A 21606-nucleotide genomic window follows, 5' to 3' on the forward strand; every position below is an offset into this window, starting at 1 on the left:
TACTCAGATTTCCAAGTAAATGGAGTCCATGCTATAAATCTAGGCTACTTAACTAGAACAAAATAAAAAGACATGGTGGGAGGGTGTTAGTGATTTTTCTTTAAATGGACACATGTTTGGTAACCAAAGGAGTTATTCTCTGTCTTTGAGGAGCTGTTGTCGGCCACAGTTGAAGCAGAAATTACATCTTTCCCAGTTTTACAGAAAATAATTGCTACAGGAACAATGAATATTTGATTTATAGCACACAAAACCATGATCTACAGGTGAAAACAGCACAGGGGATTAAAAAGCCTGAGGTAATGATACCATTTGCAAAAGATGGGGAACATTAAAATGACAGTTACTAAATTCCAGAGCATGACTTTGAAGGCCACAGATTTCCTTTGTGAAATGAAACTTTTGAAGTAAAGATGAAACCATGCATTTTAGATTTAAATATTGCAAAATCGGGTCAGTAAACAATTTAAAAGAAAATAACCAATGGAAATAAGGAGTTGTACAGAATGAATACCACAAGCCATTCTGAAGAGAAACAGTGAGATCTTAATAAGCTATTGGAAATGCTGGAAAGTCCGCTTTATGTAAAAGTAAACTTTAGAATTCACCGTCAAGCATTGATATCTGTAGTGACTGTAGTGAGGTCAGCCAGGTGGACCTCATAGAGTATGGGTTCCCTGACTGAGGCTGCTAATCTGATGCCAGACATCCTGTTCAATCTGAGAGCTGGCTCTGTGGGAGCTAGATCTGTGTCAAGAACTCTCCACATGTAAATAAAGAGTCCCTTGGTGATGGGAGACCATCCTCTGTGGAGTTATTTCATTGTGTTATAGAAAACAGCTACAAGAATCAAATTATTAAGTTGTCAGTAGGTTCCATAACAAATGTAGTGACTATGATTTTTCACAGAATGAACTGTCTAAATGATTAATGCAACTAGTTATAGCTCCAACTCAAATTGCGGTTTTCTAAAAAGATCTCTTGGAGGTAAAGAAATTTCAAGGAATTAACCACATTGCTTAAAGATGGCAGAAAATATGAAGCCATTTTAGCTGGACAACAATGAGTGCAAATATTTAGTGCAGTTACCGGTATTGGTTTGGTAGCGAGGATGCAGAAAGCTACTGGGCATTGCTGTGGTAAGTGTAGCCTGTTGTATGAAGCTGTTCTGCCTTCCAACATCTTTAGTTCCAAAATTATAAATGGAGGCTACAATAGGACCCAAGCAAACACAAACTATGTGCAGCATGCTGGCACCAAAACCAGGGCTTGTGCATAAATACAAGTACATACCTAATGTTACTGGCATGACCAACCAAGGTGAGTGTTCACAGTGGAAGGTCCTTTAACCAGAAGACTCTAGGACATCTCTGCAGGATTTCCTCAGGATAGCATCTTACGTCCAACCATCTTCAGCTTCTTCCCTCTATCATTAAGATTAGAAGTGGGATGTTTGCTGATGATTGCACAAGGTTCAGTAGCATTTGCAACTACTCAGAGACTGAAGTGTTCCATTTTCAAATGCAACAAGATCTGGACAACATCCAAGCTTCAGCTGCCAAGTAACATTTGTGCCACACAAATGCCAAGAGACAATCTAACTACCATCCCATGACATTCAATGACGTTACCCTCAGTGAATCCCCCACTATCACGACACCTGCAGGAGAAAGCAGCCTGCTTGATTGACTCCACTTCCACAAACATCCATCCCTCCACGACTGACACTCAGTACACACTGCTGCTCCTATCTACAAAATGCACTGCAGAAATTAACCAAACGTCTGTAGACAGCACTTTCTAAATATTCTCAGACAATCACTTCCATCGAGAAGGACAAGGGCAGCAGATACATGAAAACACCATCACTTTCAAGTTCACATCCAAGCCACTCACATCCTAACTTGGAAATATTTTACCATTCCTTCATTGTCATTAGTCAAACTCCTGGAATTCCATCCCCCCTCCCGCCGAATGACATTTGGATCAACCCACAGCAGGTGGACTGCACTGGTTTTGAAGGCAGCACACCACCACCTTCTCAAGGGTATCTAGTGACTGGCAATAAATGCTGGCCAACCAGTGACACCCATAAATGAATACAAAGGCTTCCATTTGTGAGCCTGGCATGCTGTGGTGATGAATGCAAATAGCTAGAAACATTTTGGCAGTATCAATACCATATAAACAAAAATAATTGGCAAATAAGACTCAAGATCATAGTCAACAAGGGAGCAATTGCAAATGTTCAATCAGAATCCTGAAGGATATATACTGTGATCATTGAAGATCCATGATACAATGTATAACAATAACTCTAACTGCATATAATGGAAACACCCATCCTTTGCATTGATATATTATCAATGAACTGCACTGTGACAATTCTGCTTGGAAATCACAAGCTTCTACCTGGTGGACATAAGTGTATCAGCAATAGAAAGATTACCACCAAATTGTGTACAACGTTAAAAATTGCACAACACCAGGTTATAGTCCAACAGGTTTAATTGGAAGCACACTAGCTTTCAGAGCGTCGCTCCTTCATCACGTGGTAGTCCACCTGATGAAGGAGCGACGCTCTGAAAGCTAGTGTGCTTCCAATTAAACCTGTTGGACTATAACCTGGTGTTGTGTGATTTTTAACTTTGTACACCCCAGTCCAACACCAGCATCTCCAAATCACCAAATTGTGAACATTCATGAGATTATTAAGATCCAATTGTGGCAGAAGAAACAAAGAATGCACACATTAAGTTGATCCACGTGACCATGTAATATGCCCTAATGGGAGGTGATGGCTTTGTGGTATTATCACTGGACACTTAATCCAGTGACCCAGGTAATATTCTTGGGACGCAGGTTTGATGTTGGAATTTGAATTCACTAAAAATCTGGAATGAAAAGTCTACTGATGACCACAAATCCATTGTTGATTGTTGGAAAAACCCATCTGGTTCACTAATGTTCTTTAGGGAAGGAAACTACCTTCCTTACCTGGTCTGGCCTACATGTGACTCCAAACCTACAGCAATGTTGTGTGACTCTTAACTGCCCTCTGAGCAATAAATTCTGGCTGAGCCAGAGATGCGTCATTCCATGAACGAATAAAAAAAAGTTGTGAAACCACATGAAGCTTCAAAAGTGATACTACTGCACCTCAGAAAAGATACCATTTCATTAATTGTCACTTCCAGAATGTGCAGTGCTCACGTATAAGAGAAATGGAAGAGTGAACTGGAAAATATAGAATGTAACAGTGTAATTCGTTGTTTAAATGAATGATTTTTTTAAAAAAAATCAGCGCACAGACTGGCGTTCTATTATATGCTTCCTAAAGAAAGTTGGTATGTCTGTACCCAATTCATCAAACCTTTCTCCAGATGCCCATACATAGTTTAAAATATTATATGAATTATATCCTAAATTCACATGGGCTAATTTGTTTTCCAATCTGGATGCCAAATAAAGATATTGGTAGATTAATTTTAATAAAGGAGTCTCAGATAATCATGAGTCTCAAGTCAATTTGGAAGATATTACTTCCAGAGACTCCCTTTTAGTCTGTCTGTCAAATTTCCTTTCCATAACCAGATAGAATGACAAAACATATTCCTGGGTGTGTACCTATTGCTGGTGATATGGCCCAGTGATGAGGCAAAACCAAAGAACATGTCCAAAATCTACCCTCACTAATGACAGCAGCGCATTGTGAAGGATCCATCTTCAATAGAAAGAGGTGCCAGGTAAGTGTAGTTCAGATCTTTTTTCAGTTCTGTCTATTCATGTTATGGGATCTGGCCTAATCCAGGCAAAGTTAAAGATATAAAATATAATCCTACTTCCCAAAACAAAGAAGATCTGCAACTTTTAAACTACCTAGCACTATTATTGTCAAACATTTTTGACAAAGCATTGTTGTTAAGAGCATAAATATACTATATGTATGGCAGGAAGACCACCAACATGTATTAGAGTTACTCAGCCAGGCATTGTCTGCAGAAATGTGTCCTATAATACTATGACCTAAGGAAGAAGACACTGCTGAAAATGGATTTCAGAAAAGGCTTGGAGTGTGTACCATGCAATAAAGCAAACCAAGTGCATTTGAATTGAAAGATCTATTAAAGGGCAATCGAATTATTTGAATAGAGATTGTGTACCTGTTCCAGAATTCTCTACTGTTCATTATCTCAAGATTCCAGATGTACCTGTTTGCTAAGCAATTCCTGCACAAATCTTTAGAAATAATTGGCGTAAACCACTGAATGTACCATCGAGACGACAACAATTAAATGGACTGAATATGACCTTAACATTTACTATAAACTTGGGATTTCTGGACTTGGGCTTGACATCATGTTTGAAGTCACATAGCCAAGTTCTCAGAGAAACAGAACAAACTTGTTGAAAAACAAGAGGGAATGAAGATGGTGCATGGCTATCATAGAACTATTTAATTTGCCCATATAGCAGAAATTCAGAGCCAGGCATTCTACATAAGGAACACAATTAGCCTCCGGGATATCCACAGTGTGCAGTGAGCTGAGATCCTAATGAAGTCATAATGTCAAATGGGACAGCATTGAGGAGAAACAGAGGACAACTCATGGAAATGTATAAAACTCCAATTATGCACAATTCACTTGCAAAGATTATCTTGGAAGACCATGAGGACACCAATTAACATGCTAACAACACCCAAGAACCTAAGATTCCAACACAATAACAATCAAGAAAATTTGTGTGTGAAGTTTAAGTCTCCAGAAAGTTACATCATCACAAGATCCGGAAGGGTTGACACACCACCTATATCTTACTTTAAACTCTTAATTTTTCCAGTTCTTGTTTTTGTGTAAATGATTTCACAACTAACATAATGTAGACATATTTTCACTCAGCGTATGTGATTTTATCTTGCGGGAGAAAGGGAATATGTTACTGCTCTAAGAGTTCTGTTGCTTTTAGAGCTATATATACTAATACGCCAAGGACCAGAATGAAACCAAATGACCAACTGCTAGATGCAGTCTAGCCAGAAGCATGCTAGCAAGATGTTGCATGCATACAGTCTCCAATACAAATTGTGGTCTAAGCTGTTAGTAAAGATATTTGAGCTTTTCAAGTAAACTGAATCCACACTACTCAAACTGTGTTACTTCCAAATAACACAAGACAATATTACAAGAGATACTAGAAATCTGAGTAGTTTAGATGCAGATATTTTCAAAATATTGAGGATTTTTAAAAAAACTGCTTTTTGGTTTGGATGGTGGATGGAACTTTTAACTGTTTATGTAGTAGTTCTAAAAACTGTTCAGATTATACTCTCTGTTCATCAGCAATTGTCCCATTTGTGCCTCTAAAAGATCAAGAGTTTACTTTATATTGACCTACCAACTATCTATACACTTTCCAGAATATTGGCAGGAATATTGGGGCGGCACGGTGGCTCAGTGGTTAGCACTGCTGCCTCACAGCACCAGGGACCCGGGTTGAATTCCTGTCTCGGGTGACTGTTTGTGTGGAGTTTGTGCATTCTCCCCGTGTCTGCGTGGGTTTCCTCCGGGTGCTTTGGTTTCCTCCCACAGTCCAAAGATGTGCAGGTCAGATGAATTGGCCATGCTAAATTGCGCGTAGTGTTAGGTGCATTAGTCAGGGGTAAATGTAGGGAAATGGGTCTGGGCGGGTTGCTCTTCGGAGGGCCGGTGTGGACTTGTTGGGTCGAAGGGCCAGTTTCTACACTATAGGGAATCTAATCTAATATAATCCCTCTTCTAGTTCCACTGAATCAGTGGCATTATCAATCTTCTGGCTGACTATTCAATTCAGACAAAAAAAAGTTTTGTATTTAATGTGTGAGAGCTTTAAATATTATCTAAATATTAAATATTGCAAAGCATAATTTTCCTACAAAAGATCTTTTCACTACTGCTATGCTATCCTATTCAGACTTAGTGTAAAGAGCAGGTGCTATTTGTCAATTCTATTTTTGTAGCTTTTTACAGCTGTTGGTATTAGAAGATATACATAATATGAGAGACAAGCTAGTGGAGAACTGTTTACAATACCACTAGGAACCAATTGTACTTAAAATACAATGAATAGAACACAAAGATAGCAAAGAAATGGTGGAGATGAAAAAGGCTTCTTACAATGCAAACTTTTACTGCAGCATTTAATTGCAAGCGTTTACCATTTATCAGGCCAAATTAAAATTTAATGGTGGTGGTTGCTGTTAGACCAGTTTGACTGTATAACTTTGTGGTTGAAGTCATAAAAAATAGATAAAAGCAATGCAAGAGATAATATGACACCAAAGCCAGACTGCCTGCATTTTCCATTTTGCCTTCAAGCTTATCTACCTACAGGGAAAAAGTGAGGACTGCAGATGCTGGAGATCAGAGCTGAAAATGTGTTGCTGGAAAAGCGCAGCAGGTCAGGCAGCATCCAAGGAACAGGAGAATTGACGTTTCGGGCATAAGCCCTTCTTCAGGAATGAGGAAAGTGTGTCCAGCAGGCTAAGATAAAAGGTAGGGAGGAGGGACTTGGGGGAAGGGCGTTGGAAATGCGATTGGTGGAGGGAGGTCAAGGTGAGGGTGATAGGCCGGAGTGGGGTGGGGGCGGAGAGGTCAGGAAGAAGATTGCAGGTTAGGAAGGTGGAGCTGAGTTCGAGGGATTTGACTGAGACAAGGTGGGGGGATTTCTCCAGTTTCCTCATTTCCACTCCCCCCACCTTGTCTCAGTCAAATGCCTCGAACTCAGCATCGCCTTCCTAACCTGCAATCTTCTTCCTGACCTCTCCGCCCCCACCCCACTCTAGCCTATCACCCTCACCTTGACCTCCCTCCACCTATCGCATTTCCAACGCCCCTCCCCTAAGTCCCTCTTCCCTACCTTTTATCTTAGCCTGCTGGACACACTTTCCTCATTCCTGAAGAAGGGCTTATGCCCGAAACGTCGATTCTCCTGTTCCTTGGATGCTGCCTGACCTGCTGCGCTTTTCCAGCAACACATTTTCAGCTATCTACCTACAGGCCCTAGCACATGCATCTAATGATGGTTGATGGAAATACCTTTGTGGGTCACAGGTTGGCACAGCTATAGTATCTGTTGCCTGGGGTTTGTAACCAATGTGCAACATAGGTATGCCATGTCAGTCAAGATCAAACAATATCCCATCTTTTTCTGCCATCTGCTTATTCCACATAGATTACAATGTGCCTCAGGATATTCTGAGTTTTTTCAAGGTTCTACAGAAATACATGTTTTTTTTCTGTTAGACTGGTACTGCAATATGTGCCAAGGGCTTATGCATCAATTTCGACATGGATGTGCAATAAAGCATTTAAGATAAGTAATAAAATAGTTTGGAAAGTCTAAGGGTTAGGAATGGTCCAGCATTAATGGTGTAGCAGGCAGCAACATGATCTGCCTCGTATTTGATATTGTAAATACCACAATCTCCAAGTATCAAGCCAAACAATGCATGCTGCTAAGTTGTCCTTGGTTGTCTTGGAGTACAAACAAGGCAGCCCTGCCCACATTCACCACCTACTATTGCAGCTTATCATCTGGATGCATTACACTTCAAAATTACGTAATTATGTAACATTGTACTCAATTTTAAATTTCTACAGTAATATATAAAGGGATTATTTAATTATTAGTTGAGGTTCCAGTTCTGAAACCCTCTGTTGCATCAGGTACATTTTCTCCTTGTCTTGCCGAATCTCCTCCTGTTGAAAAGGGAGATATGTTTTGTCTACACTAAATAGTTTAAGGGATTTGTCATGAAGTATTGCATGAAAGGCCCCACACACACCATGAGACTTTCAGCAAAGAAGCTTTGGTGTGGGGAACATTCAAAGAGCAGATATGTATCTGCTGTACCTTGAGAGGAAGTTATTGACAGAAGACTTTACTCACAAAAGACCATTTTATGACTAATGTCAGAAATGTCTTCTCATAAAATGATATGACACAAGCAACAGACTGCTTCATGGGATATTGGAAACAAAAACCTCATAATCAGTTAAGAAATGACTAAAGATTTGGTGGGAATATCTAAGTTTATTGTTTATAGATGAATTAGGATAAGGCAAAAAGCCATCCTTATCCTTAATCATGTCACATTTGTCCACCTATGACAATCAGATGATCTATTGCCACAATAACTCTAGGAAATGGGAGAACATCTCTAGAGATTCATCCATTAAAAAAAATAAAATTAATTCATGTTATATAGTTAATCTCAGTTTAGTTTTATTTCTTTGGAGCGAGAGGCCCGTTGCTGTCCTCAAAGATTTCAGAGAGACTGGCAATTTTGTTCTTTGTCATGCTGTAAGGAGCATCAGTTGAAACATTCTGTACCCAGCTTCTTTCGAAATTGCAATTGCAATGATGAAAACCTGAAAAGGTAGTACTGCAGTGGAAAGGTTGCAGTTTTCCATGTGAATACAGATTACAGTCTGATAATAATAATATACTGTTGGATAAAACATTAAGCAAGAGATAATTAAAGTTTGTCATACAAGGAAATATAATAATTGTGGGGAAATTTTATTCTGCTATGGAGTGGTCAAAACAAATTGACAAATGATGTCTGGAAGATGCATTTGTGGAACATTTTTGTGACAGCTTCCAAGGACAATATGTTGTGGAAACAATGAGGGACAAAGCTATTTTAGATATTGCATTGTGTAATGAAGCAGATTTAATTAGTAATCTCAGAGTAAAAGAAGCTCCTGGGAGAAAGAAATATAATACAATAGTATACAATATTAAGTTTGAGAGTGACATAGTTGAGTATAAAAGTTTTAAATTTAAAAAAAGCTAATTACATTTCTATTAGGGAGCAGTTGGCGAAGATTGATTAAAAGGTATGGTGCTAAGTAAAAAGTGGGAAACATTGAATGAAATGATTCGATATGACCCAAAGCAGTGTTACACTAGAAAACATACTCAGCAATGAAGATCCATTCATGGTTTTCTAGGAAAGTTAGGGATCATCAGAGACTAAAAGAGGTATTCTAATTTTGTGAAGAATAGTCGTACAAGATTAATAGAATTTTAGACACCAGCAAAGAGTAACCAAATGTTATTTTTCATAAAAGAAGAAAATTGGAATAGAGTAAACCATCCATGAATATTTTTAAAAATTGCAAAAGCTTTCATTAATATTCAGGAAGAAAAGTAACCAAAGTAAATGATGGTCCGTCATCATGTGAGGCTATCTGACTAAGTCACCCAATGGGGTGAGCCTCTGTCAGCCCTAGGGGACCATCCATGAAAAGCTATTCAGGGGATAATCAGGGGCCACTGTTGTGGAAGGGGAGCTGGGGAATTTAATTGTAAGGATTGTAGGTGGAATATTGGAATGCAGAGAGGAGTACAATATTGAAACGGAGGGACAATATATTAAGTGGGGATATGAGAAAGCATTGAAGAGAAAGAGATAATGTGGGGGAAAGGGTGGCTTCAACTGTAAGCAACATCATGGTTTTGATGGAGATGATAATGGATTATTGATTAAATCTTTACTAATATACACCCAGAGCTGGCGCATAAAATGGGCAGATAAAATTTAGTTAGGTTGGATGGGACTTTGGGCATGATCAAGGCCTATGAGATTGACATGGTGAACTAACGATATGGAAATATGTACGTTCTGTAAAGTAACGAGTGTCCACTGCACAGAATGGGGTAGGCGTGGTAAGTATTTCATGCCTGAGGGCAGAGGCTTCAATTTTGAGTGACATGAGGCCCTTCAAAGAACAACAGCAGTACAGAGACATCCACATATCAATAATGAATTTATGTGTAAGTACTAAATGCTACTTGAATTTTAAGCATTAACCAACTATGTGGACTCCTAATCTTTGCCGCAAGCAGTCTTGACTATATCATGCAATATTAAGAATCAATCCCACGAATGGCTGTGATACATTAGCACTCTCTAGCTAAATGGAAAAATTGAGCCTAGTTGCCAAAGTTATAATCATCTGCAATTTACCCATTACCTGCACATTACCTTCACTTTGTTGCTTGGGCTATCAAACATGCTACAGTGCTAAGGGCTGCAAGGCTCCCTACCTTCTGTGACGTATCTGGAGAGAGACATATATTTGCATGTACAGCTGATGAGGAAAAGCCTACATTATTTACAGTTATATGCCATCTATGTGCCCTCACAACATCTTTGTCTTTCTTTCTTCCCCACTTTATCTCAGTACTTTCTTGGGTTCTGAAACTGGGTTGGAGGAATCCTGCCTTATAGTGGAGTCTGTGGGGCATGGAGATTTGGCCAGGTGACCCCGTGGCACTTGAATTTAAAAGGTCCAGACATGCTGGTGCTGGCATTGCTCTATCTCCTTTTGGAGAATGAGGTACCTGGAATGAATTAAGGTCACTCATCTCCATGTTGCCTTCACCAGTCGTTAGAGCAATAGAGTGCAGGTCTGTGCACATATCGAACAGACATATCCAAACTCTTGTCTGTCTGATCTGGCTCACCATGGCAGCTGTCAAACTCCATGGATCTAATCAAAAATTCATATACCTGAGGCAGCAGTTTCCAAGTGCATTGGTGCAGTCCAATAGCTTCGTGACAGGTCACCCAGCCTTACCTAGTCCTCCTGTGTCTGCCTGTGTAGTTGGATGTAGTCACAAATTGCTGACATCATGGATTCCTCTACTACCTGGGGCTGATGGGCAGCTGCTAGGACTTCAGTAGCCCTCCAAGTGCCAGAGACCCAAGGCCATTTCTTCCTCAACTGGCTGTGGAGATGTGCCAATGAAGTGCTCACCACCAGTTGCCACCAATTTTAATCTAGATAAAACACCTACCAAAGTGGAGGTATCTGAGCTGACAGGGTGTTGGAGATGGTGCAGGTGACATCCTTGCCAATGCATCCTCTGAGGCAACTGTGTTCTCTTCCTCAGAGCTGGAACAGCGCATGTCTCACTGTGCCACTCTCTTGTCTGTGGAGACTGTGGAAATACCATTAGTACCTACAAGAGACAAAGGAAAGAATGCATTGTGACCAAAGGGTAGAGGTTGTGCATGATAAGAATATATTGATAGTGGAGTTAATGATAGAATAACATAACAATGATGTTTATTTGGCAAGTGAGACAAGGAGGTTTCAGCATCTACACAACACTGGTGCGTGTCCTTGCAAAACTCCTCTCCTTTTAGGGGATGAGGACTCAAATGTTGGTCATTTCACCACCCATCTGGGTTTTTTTAGCCTTATTTTGGGCTACTTTCTCCTGGAATGAGAAGGGGAGGAATTGAGGGAGATTAGGGTGGGTGGCACAACTGTTAGTATGAGGGTAGGGGCTGAAAGTGGTGAGTTGTCCTGAGTGAGTAAATAGGCAGGCAGAGGGTATGCAGGGTTAGTAATGTCAGGAGGGTTGGCATGGTGAGAGTGGGTTAGGGAAGATATTGCATGCAATAATGAGAATGGTAGAGCTTGAACCTTAGTGGGAGGTGGGTGCAGTAGCAGAGATAAGGTTGAGTGTGAGTTAGCAGAGAGAACATGGTGGCAATTACCCTGGTGGATCAGTAAAGGACATTGACCTTTTTTGCGGTACTGTTAAGCATTTCTCTGGACTATGGAGACCTTACTGACCCCAACCTCAGACCAGGCTGGTGTTATGGCCTCCTCTGAAAGTCCAGGTGTGAGAAGATGTCCCTCCTTTGCACTCCTTGTCCACAGGACTTACAGATTCCTGTTCATAAAGCACAGTGCCAACCTTACCTGTGTGCTATGCCGAGGGCAAATGTCTCTCCCTGTGCAGGGCAGTTCTGGATTTCCTGCACTTGACTGGGTGCAGAATGGAATTTTATATATGACATCGGTTCCAGGGATCTTAGGCTATCCAGGCAGTGGTGTGTACTTCTGCCCATAGTCAATGGGACAAACAGGCTAGCATAGGACAAGAGGGGTGCCATTGGAAGTTGGAACCTAGTTATGGAGACGAGTTTGGGATGATTGCATGAGAAATCTCACTCGACTACACCAAAATCTACCATTAAACTTGAGGAAAATGGCAATTAGCTGATTTCTGGTAGAATTCGGCCTTAAGAATCTACTCTGAAAACATTCCATGAACTCCTCATCCATTTGCAAGGATGCTGTTCAGGGCTGGAGGGGTTGAGCTATAGGGAGAGGCTAAATTGGCTGGGTCTATATTCCCTGGACCATCGAAGGCTGAAGGGTGACAATATAGCGGCTTGTAAAATTATGAGGGACAGGGATAGGGTGAATAGCCAAGGTCTTTTTCCCAGGGTAGGGGAGTGCCAAACTAGAGGGCATAGGTTTAAAGTGAGAGGGGAAAAATTTAAAAGGGACCTAGAAGCAACTTTTTCATGCAGAGGGTGGTGTGTGTTATGGAATGAGCTGCCAGAGGAAGTGGTGGAGGTAGGTACAATTACAACACTTAAAAGGCATCTGAATGGGTACATGAATAGGAAGGGTTTAGAGGGATATGGGCCAAGTGTTGGCAAATGGGATTAGATTAATTTAAGATATCTGGATGGTATGGATGAATTGGACTGAAGGGTCTGTTTCCAAGCTGATCAACTCTATGACTCTCTACTGCTTTATCCCATGTGAATTTTCCAGTCAATATGTAGATTACGATCTCCTATGATAATTGCCATGTCTTTATGACAGGGCCAACAGGTTTCATGCTAAGCAGGTTCCCTTCAGCTCCAGCTGTGAAATCTGGGACAGTATTAGGTCTAGTGGGAAGGAAATTTAAAAAAGCCTTTTTAAGGAAACATAGGTGACAGTGCACTGCATATGAGCTGTCACATTTGGATAAACTTGATTTGATTTTGCATTGCATTCCTTTGTTTGAGTCTGTGTGTCACCCTGACCTTCAGTATGCCAGCATGATACCTAACTTTATGTTGATACAGGATATACTGTCCAAGTCCATGTCGGCAACCTGCTACAATATGTGGAAGCAAGATGTGAGGTGGGGGCAAATAAAAGGTCTGCCGGCATGACTATCCCTTGCTGTCAAACATCCCTATTCTTTCCCTGTCTCAGTGCAAAAGTGTTGGTGTGAATGAAGTGGTCAGTGATGTGTACAGTACACAGAGAGACAATGCATTAAGATGACCAGGGTTTACCAAGGTATTTCCTGACACATCAACATGACAGGAGGCCCAGCAGAGGTGGCAGCCTCTTTAAGACTAAGAGAGTCATATCAGACTTGAAACATTAACTCTGTCTCTTCACAGTTGCTGCAAGACCTGCTGAATTTCTCCAGCGTTCTCTTTGTTTGATACAACAATATTCATGACCTCAGGTACTCAAGTTGTCCATGTCCAAATGCAGAAAGACCTGAAAAATATCCGGGCTTGGGCTTTTTTTTATATTCATACATAGGACAAGCACATTACCAGCTAGGTCATCATTTATTGCTCATCCCAAATTGACCAGAGGGCAGTTAAGAGTCAAGCACATTGCTGTGCGTATGGAGTCACATGTAGGCCAGACCAGCTAAGGATTTGATCTATTTGATTTGATTTATTATTATCATATGTACCGAGGTACAGTGCAAAGTTTTGTTTTGTGTGCAGTACAGGCAGATCATAACATACAAGGTCATACAGATCATTGGATGCTTAGACATAGCAAGGCGTACAAAGTTAGGACTACACAGAAAATATGCAAAAGCAAGACTGATATTCAACTTGAAATTTGAGAGGTCCATTCAGCAGTCTAAAAACAGCAGGGAAGAAACTGTTCTTCAACCTGTTGGAATGTGTGTTTAAGCTTTTGTATCTTTTGCCTGATGAAAGATGTTGGAAGAGATTATAACCAGGTTGGGAGCGATCTTTGATTATGTTGGATCCCTTTCCCCCACAAGTAGAAGTATGGATGGAGTCAATGGATGGGAGGTTGCCTTTCATGATGGCCTAGGCTGTGGTCACACTCTCTGTAGTTTCTTATGGTCCTGGGCAGAGCGGTTGCCATACCAAGCCGTGATGCATCTAGATAGAATGCTTTCAATGGTGCATCAATAAAAGTTGGTGTGGGTGGCAGTTTCCTTGCCTTAGTGACCCAGATGAGTCTTTCCCAACAATAAATGATGAATTCATGGTCATTATTAGACTCTTAATTCCAGATTTGTATTGAATTTAAATTCCACCTTCTGCCACATGATTTGAATCTCGGTCCCAGAACATTACCCGGGTCTCTGAACTAACAGTCCAGTGCCTCCCCTATTGACAAGTGGCATGTAACAATTGTGCCAACAAATGTCCCAGACAATAGTTATCCCCAACAAGAGAGATTTAGCCATTGCCTCTTAACTTTCAAAGGCATTACCATCACTGAATCCCTCAGTATCAATATCTTGGGATTACCACTGACCAGAAAATGATTGGACTAACCATATAACTAGCAATAGCAGCTCACAGATAAAAATTCTGCAGTGAGTCATTCATCTCTTGATTCCCCAAAGCCTGTCCTTCACCTGTAAGGTACAAGCCAGGAATGTGTTGCAATATTCTCCACTTACCTGGATGAGTGCAATTTGAATAACATTCAAGAAATGTCACATTTCCTGGACAAAACAGTCCATTTGATTTGCACCACACCCACAAAGCTTTGACCCTTCACCATCAATGCTCAGTTGCAGTCGTGTGTATCATGGACTGCAGAATTTCATTAAGATTCCTTAGAGTAGCACCTTCGAAACCCACAAACACAAGTTTCTAGAAGGACCAGGGCAGCAAAACTGGTGGGCGGCACGGTGGCACAGTGGTTAGCACTGCTGCCTCACAGCGCCAGAGACCCGGGTTCAATTCCCGACTCAGGCGACTGACTGTGTGGAGTTTGCACGTTCTCCCCGTGTCTGCGTGGGTTTCCTCCGGGTGCTCCGGTTTCCTCCCACAGTCCAAAGATGTGCAGGTTAGGTGAATTGGCCATGCTAAATTGCCCTTAGTGTTAGGTAATAAGGGGTAAATGTAGGGGTATGGGTGGGTTGCGCTTCGGCGGGTCGGTGTGGACTTGTTGGGCCGAAGGGCCTGTTTCCACACTGTAAGTAATCTAATCTAATCTAAAAAAAAAACTGTGGGAACACTACCACCTGCAACTTCTCCTCTCACCATCCTGACTTGGAAATAAATCACTGTTCTTTCACTGTTGCTGGACCAAAAATCTGAAATTCTCTCCCTAACAGCATTATAGGTCTACCTATAGCAAATGACTAGTAGCAACTCAGAAAGGCTGCACACCATCACATTCATAAGAGTACCTAGGGATGGGCAATAAATGCTGGTCCAGCCAATGATGCCCATATCTCATTAATAAACAATTTAAAAAATTGATAATGCTGAAATTTACAGATTTAAGTCGTGATTTGATCTTGGCTTATGTAAAGGTTCGTACTGGACTGAAGATTTTTACTCTTCCTGTCCCTCTAAAACAAGCTGCCATTCAAAAGATTCCTGAATGTTGACATTTGATTGGAGCATGGTGGGTCCTCTTTTCTGACCATTTTTGTGGCAAAACTGTTAATATACAAATTGAGAACACGTTCATAATTTTAGTGCAACTAGTACACCAATTAAATCCTTTCAAAGTGTTTTATTTCCAATCTCTGCAATTGAGTAGATATTAGATTTACAATTTATGATGACACTTTTTTGCCTTATCTGTTAATTATGATGCAAATGAATCATTTATTTGATTTCAGTACAATATTGCAAAAACAAATTAAATTAGTCAGTAAATATTCAAATTTAGAAGGTGTTGCATATATGATAATAAAATTGCAATAGTGAACTTTGTGTAAGGAAGTGAGGTTACTGCACTTTAATCTATGCTTAGTTGAAACAGAATGCAAAATTAAATGAATTCACAATCCTTTTAGATATTTATCAGAAACAAGGAAAAAGGAATAACTTGCAATTTAGTAGCTCATTTTTATTCCCCCCCCCAAACCAAGTTCTTTCCTATAGTGTATAAAGCTGAAAAGTAATTTTTGAGATTGACTGGAATTGCATGGTTTGGCTTATCATAATTAGAAAATCTGGTCCATATTAAAATATCATCTGTCCTGGACATCTCACTAATTCATTTAGAAACAGCTGTACAATTACAGACAACAGTATTGTCCATTACAAATAAAGCACGTTAAGTTTGCAGGGTCATTTTTTTCATAAATCTAACAAGCAATCTCCATGTCAATTTTATTCATTGTTTATGGCCTTGCCATTGTAATATGTATTTTCATAAGCATCATAGGCTGTCCTTTATTGCTGTAAAGATTTTTTTAAATCAGTTTATAGAAAACCAAGAAAGGTAGATTTTTAAATGTTAGAATGGCCTTCTTCATGGTGAATGTTTTTCCTATATTTGTGTGGCCTGTAATCTATGCACTAAGTGTACGTTTTTAACATAGAGGCACTAAATATTCTTGAGTAATTGCACTTGACTTATTATTGGGATCTAAGTGTTTCTTAAATTGGACAGAATATAGAACAGATTTGTAATTTACTGTCACTTATATTTTTCAAAAAAAGTGAAAAGTGTTTTAGTTGCAATACTCAGGCACCTATATTAATAACAGAAATCATATATAAAAAGTTTAAAAATTAAGATAAAATCCATCTTCAAGGAAAAAAAACAGAACCCACGTTCTCTACTGCTGCAGAAATCTGACATTGAAGCCGTTGAATCCAGGGCGGTTAGAACCCCAAGCCAGACCCATCACAGCTCTGAAGCCGCTGAAGCAGGTCACCACTTCATCACCAGGATGTGGCCGCAATGGCAATGAGGAGCAGAACACACCACCTTCGCCATTGCACCAACCTCCCAATACATCCTTCCTCCACCAGCTGGCCGACCATGAAGCTGTCACGCCAGAACTCAGGCCCACAGAGATGATGCTGCTAAAGCCGCTTCTGAAACTATTGCCGCCATGAATGGCCTCCCTCCAATGATGCTCTTCACCAGAAGGTAACTAGAAAGTTAAACTAAGAAAAATAAAGAATGCAAATAGCTGATATATATTGCCAATTTTAAAGACTCTTAATTGCATCCATACCATTAATAAATTATTATAAATGTACAAGATTCAGTTTTGAGCTAAGGTAACAAAATTTGATTTACGCCCGTTAACTTCCATATTTTCCTGCTGCTGTCATTAGATATCTGACTTTAAACAATAGGTCTCATCCAAATGCTTCTGCCAGGAAAATAAATTGCACAGGCAAGGACTACAAAACTCAACATTTGTGAACTAACATCTCTGTACAGTGCTACAAATACTCACATTACATTTCTGTTGTAAGGAGTGCTCTTGCACAAACTGTACAAGATCTTCACTCCCAATATAAATCTACTAATAAATAACGACACCAAAAACAGAAACATTTAGCTGTTCTCATGCATTTCATACACAGTGCATTAAACGCATACATTCCAAAATCATATAAAATGCCAGCTTGTCAGAAACTAATACTTTTTAGCCACAGTGTCAATTCAATTTATGATTTCATAGAAAAGGATGAAGAGAAATAAACAGCAGAATCTTCCCAGGCCATGAACAATGTGAGCTATGGTGAGAAATTTGGGAGACACCTAAAAAAGCCTTATTTTACAGCCAGTGAAACTAAACAAAATCACATTTTACAGCCAAATCTTGGATGTTGAGACAAGATTTTTGCTAATTAGCAGTGAGATGTCTGTTAAATGGGGATTATTGCTCATTATTCTCCTTATTACTACTCAATTTTGCCTGACTAAGATGGACGCTCCCATTATCCCACCTGCTGGATAGATATCGAGAAATCCCAACATGAAAGTCAGAGAGGGTACCTGGCGTCTCCTGCTCATTGCTTGTTCCTCCAGATCTCCAGCTCACAAACCTGGCACCAATGTCTCAGAACATGCTGTATGGTCAGTAGCCGTACCACCCCATGTGTACTGTCACTGCCAGTCTCTCCTTATTATCAGGGAACATCTGATTTCACCAACAGAATGCTTCTGCATTGCCATTTCACAATTTGGAGCACACTGACATCTTTTATTGGAATGCTGCTGTTTCAGCTGCTAAGATACTTTACATGTAGGGACAAGGACCAATGATCTTACTTAACATTCACTCACTTCACCTCGATATGGATACTCACAGCATCTCTGTCTTGCCTTGCATTTTCTCTCCCAGAACTTAAAAGGTTCATTGTACTTCTGCCTTGTCTTGGAGTTTAGTGCAAACAGAAAGCCAGGTAGCTTGCTATACTTGTCAGCAGTCAACAATCAAGGACATTTGCTGAACAGTACAGTATTACATCAACCTCACATCTGTAGCTGGCACATGATATGTATGTACAAAACATACTGCCTGTGATTCATCAGTGGCCACATCTCAAAGTCTAAGGAAATAGTCCTTAGTCAATTCCAAAAAGCCAGCATTCAGTCAATGATAGCCTCTCATATCAATTCAGGGACTTGGTCCAGTCTGGCAGCCAGTCTGGGTAGTTAGGATCGAGGGTTCTGTACCTCTGCAGTCTGGTAGTGGGTATGGTCAACCTTTAGGTTTAGTACAAACAATCTAAAGAGTTGCAGGAACATAGTCTGAAGTTGTACAATTACCAGTCAGGGTTTTGGTCATTCATCTTCTGGGGCTTTCTGGCTCAGTGGTTGAAGGGAGTGAGCCATGGTCAGTCTGAGTGTCTGTCCACTAAAAGTCAAGGAGGGGAGAAGTATTTTCGGGAATCCCTATTGTGTGAGAGATACTGGGTATTACAATACTGAGTTGGGAATTGTGGTGACATAGTATATAAGGGGAGGAGACAATAGAGGGAAAGGAGTGGTTACAGTCTTCACCTGTCAGGGCCATGATCCTCTTCTTGAAGGGAGGGATGATTAACTCACCACCTGTCTTGCTGTGGGCTGTTATCTCCGGGAATGACAGGGAAGGATTGAATGATGTTAAAGTGGATGGCACAGCAGTTAATGTTGATGCAGATGGAGGAAAGGTTCACATGTGTCCTGTGTGAGTGCGTAGGCAACACAGAGGGTATATAGGGTTAGTATTGTTGGGGTTTGAGTTGGGACAGAAGGTGTTGCATGCAATATTGAGAGTGACAGCATGAACCTTGGGGAGATGTGGGTACCAAAGCAGAGAGAGAGAGAGCAAATGTGCAGTCACAGAGAAAGTAGTGGCATAAGAGATTGCTGCTTGGCATCCTCAGGCCTGGCAAGGTGATGGGGTCTGCCTCCTAATCTACACCACCTGGTGTTCAGATGTGGCAACCCTGGCAAGTTACTGCTCTCTGGATCTACAATATCTTACAGTAAAGTGCCTGTTGTGTGAGTTCACTTCTGCTATCCTGGCAATAATCTACATCCTATCTCATGCAAAAGTGAAGAGAGCACTTGACGAAGTATACAACACTACAAACCAACAGTCTTGAGACAATATACCCCAAGGCCTTGTTCATCACAGCCATTGACTTCAAACAGGCCAATCTCAAGGACATGCTACCAAAATACCATCATCACATGTCCGGTCCCACCAAAGGTCTGAACATCCTTGACCATTGCCATACAACCATTGCCTACTGCTCCATCCCCCATGCGCATTTTGGAAATTCAGATCTAAACACTGTGCCTCACCTCCAGGCTTACAATCAGAAATTGAAGCGTGAGGACCCAGTACAGAAAGTAGTGCAGTGTTGGTCTGAGGCAATGGAAGGGCATCTACGGGATTGATTAGAATCATGGTCTGGTCTATATTCATGAACTCAGTGGCCATTCTAAATGAGTATGCCACTACTACCATAGACTTCATCACTAAATGTGTAGAAAACTGCGTGCCGAGAAAGCTAATCTGAATGTTCCGTCACCGGAAATCATGGATGAATTAGGAAATTCACTCCTTACTGAAGTCCAGATCTGAGGTTTACAAATTGGTCAACATTGACCCATACAAGAAACCCAAGTATGACCTTTCAAAGGCCATCAGAAATGCCAACAGGTTATACCAAACTAAGTTGGAACCCAGACCAACCACACAGAACCTGTTGTTTGCGGCAAGGTTAACATGACATAATGAGCTGCAAAATGAAGTCAAACAGAGTCTTAGCCAACAGTACATCCCTACCCGAGCTCAATGCATTTCATGCTCACTTTCAATAGAAGGTCTGTGAAATGATGTCAACTACCCCAATAACCTCAGATGCAATTGTACCATGGGCACCGCCACAGACGTTAGATTGGCCTTCTTCAGAATGTACCCACAGAAAGCAACTGGCCCAGATGGAGACCCTAGTCATGCACTCAGATCCTGTGTGGACCAACTGGTGGGAGTATTTGGAGGCATCTTTAACCTCTCCATACTATGATCTGAAGTTCCCACCTGCTTCAAGAGGAACACTATCCTTCTGCTGCCAAAGATATATCATGCAGCATGCCTCAATGACTACCACCTGGTCACTCTGTTATCCATAATTATGAAATACTAGTCATGGCTTACATCAACTCCAGCCTCCCAAATTGCCTTGATCCTTTGCAATCTACCTAACGGTGCAACAGGTTCATAGCAGATACCACATTCATTGCTGTATACTTATCCCTGAAACATCTGGATAACAAGGATAACTATGTCAGGCTCCTTATTGATGACAGTTCTGCTTACAGCACCATAATTCTAAACAAACTCATCTTTAAACTCCAAGACCTAAGTCTCAGCTCCACCCTCTGTGACTGGATCCTCAACATCCTCAACCATAGACCACAATCAGTAAGAGTGGGTGACAACATCTCAGCCACTAAAATCCTCAGCACTGGTGCCCCACAAGCCTGCATAATCAGCCCCCTACCATACTTTTTATACATTCACAGCTATATGGCCAAATTCTGCCTCAACTCCATTTACAAATTTGCTGATGACACCACCATTGTAGGTTGGATCTTAAACAACAACGAGACAGAATACAAGAAAGAGATTGAATGCTTAGTGGCATGATATATGAACAGCAACCTCTAAATCAACATCATCAAAATGAACGAGCTGGTGATTGACTTTAGGAAGCAGAGTGGTGAGCATGCCTCTGTCTCAATGGTGCTGGAGTGGAGACGGTCACAGTATCATGTTCCTGGGATGATGATCACCAACAATCTGTCCTGCTTGACTCACGTCGGCATGATAGCCAAGAAAGCACAATAATTTCTCTACTTCCTCAGGAGGCTAAGAAAATGTGATATGTCCACAAGGACTCTTCCCAGTTTTTCTCGATGCATCATAGAAAGCATCCTATGTGGATGCATCACAGCGTGGTATGGCCATAATTTGAAAGGCTGTGTGGCTAGAGGAGACTTACAATGAGAAGGAGAGGCAAAACCATGGAGAAAATCAAAAACAAGAATGAATCTTAAAATTAGTATATATCTTGATTGAAAGCAAATATAAATGATAAGGGAGAGGGACTTAATAAGTTATGACATTGAACAGAGTTTTGAATGATCTCAAGTTTATGGAATTAAAACGTCTGTGGCAGACCAGCCAGAAATACATTGGAATAGTTAAGGTTAAATGTAATAAAGCCACAGAATTACGATCATGGGACAG

The 21606-nt window shown here is 40.7% G+C and overlaps 1 long non-coding RNA gene across 1 annotated transcript in view; it reads left to right on the top strand.

The window, feature by feature from the left end:
* The window catches only part of LOC148149637 (uncharacterized), a 33041-nt gene extending 16097 nt beyond the window's left edge, over positions 1 to 16944 (top strand). The window contains exon 3 of the long non-coding RNA XR_015757536.1: positions 16684 to 16944. This is a non-coding gene — a long non-coding RNA (uncharacterized LOC148149637). The remainder of the gene's footprint in view (positions 1 to 16683) is intronic.
* The last annotated feature ends 4662 nt before the right edge of the window (positions 16945 to 21606 follow it).

Source organism: Chiloscyllium plagiosum, unplaced genomic scaffold, assembly GCF_037043375.1.
Source record: "Chiloscyllium plagiosum isolate Xiang-an unplaced genomic scaffold, Cpla_swu_hap1 HiC_scaffold_7, whole genome shotgun sequence".
Lineage (NCBI taxonomy): Eukaryota > Metazoa > Chordata > Chondrichthyes > Orectolobiformes > Hemiscylliidae > Chiloscyllium > Chiloscyllium plagiosum.